Raw genomic sequence first — 1,829 nt, forward strand, 5'->3', positions numbered from 1 at the left:
GAACCTCAGAAAGTTGTGGAAAATCACTATTTTCAAAAAGCCTAAGGTGATGTCTTTAAATTGCCTTTTGTTCATAGATATTTTATTTAAAATTGAGAAAATCAAGCAAGCTTGATAGACTAATTTATCCCTGTGAGGTTGTTATACAGTCGTAGAAAACGTGCAATATCATAAAGACTAATAAACGATGGCTCCATTCTATTCAATTATACCGGTAATCCCTGACAGTGAGCCAGCATGCAAACACCAGAACCCGAGCAGCTAAAATGAATCATCTTCATTCATTTGATTATTCACATGCATACTTTTCATATTGTCACAAACGTCATGAAAGAAGCATGTTGATCATAACTGATTCAGCTCCGACGTCAGTACTGAAAATGTTCATACAAAGCGATTTTGACTTCTGTCTGTTTGAAGTTCGACAGAACTGCACTGTAAGCAGCAGTCAACCGTCCAGCTTATTGAATGGCTCTGTCTCTCTGTCCTAAGCATCCCATCCATCTGTATGTTCCTGTAATTGCCTTTGCAACCGGGAACTTGACAAGGATTCCACTGTCCGCTGTTACTGGAAGCGGCGATAAATCAACCCGATCGACTGTCCCATTGATTACTTGTCACGTCCCTCTGTTGACGGGACTTGTGCCCGGCGGGAACATCAGTTGAAATTGATGGGGATGAGTTTGCATCTGGAGGTGTGCGTGTGTGTCCCAGAGATAAATATGTCCACGGCCAACACGGGTCTCATCAATACTCCTTCCACAAATAGTCTCAGCAGCGCATCGCGGTCTGCCTCCCATGCTGGATACTGAGTTCAGAAGCGGTTGTTAAAGTGCACTTTGCTTCAGTACAAGCCAGGGAGGCTCATGAATCAGTCACCCAGTTAACTTCTGCTGCTGCATTTATTTCCTTTTGGAGTTTAAGCACTTGATACCAAGTCTGTAAATAATGAAACCAACAATTAGTTCAAGCTATATTTTCCGATACTGTCTAGTGATATAGGGGTCTATCCATTGCGGTCCATATATTTATTTATTTAATTTTGATGGGACTGCTGGGACGCTTGAATGCTCCATAGACTCATCACTCACTCAAATATATGTCGAACACTACATGATAATGTCCACTAGGGGGCGGTAGAGTATAAAGAATTTTCAACAAGAAGATGCAATTTTCACATCAACTCAGCCTCATGCAATAATTAGGAGAGCAAGCACTGATACAGAACAACACCGCACTTTGTGGACTCATATTTCATGTTCAAGGATCTTTTTTTTTTTTTTATAAACATGCAAATTAAATTAGTTTAAATGTTTGTTTTTTTTTCATTTTGGTTGATTATTTTTAATTGTGATCGTCACATTCAATCAAATCAATTTAATCATTATATATAATTAATCCTTTTAGGATTTAAAATATAGCCATTGTTTTCGGCAAATACATGTGTCTCTATTTTCATCCTGATATGCAACGAAAGTGATTCTGCTAGAAAACAATATTAATACTGAAAAAAAAATCAAAGATATATAATAATAATTTCTCCATTAAAAAAGTTTAATATCAGTTGTATGCATAGAATACAAATATAAACCCACATACATTGCATAAATCACGATAAGATATTGCATTATGTGAGATTTTCAATACTGCAAGATTTTACCAGGCATGTAGGAATACGATTTTTCTTCAGATTGTCTCACTTTCTAAATATTAAAATATTAAACTAAAAACATTGTTCTACCATTTTTGTCTAACCTTGAAACTGGACAAAGCGTTTAAGGTATGCAGTTTTGTTCAAATTCAACCCAATGTTGCTGTCAAAAATACAT

This window comes from Eutrigla gurnardus (genome assembly GCF_963514095.1).
Source record: "Eutrigla gurnardus genome assembly, chromosome: 10".
Taxonomy (NCBI): domain Eukaryota; kingdom Metazoa; phylum Chordata; class Actinopteri; order Perciformes; family Triglidae; genus Eutrigla; species Eutrigla gurnardus.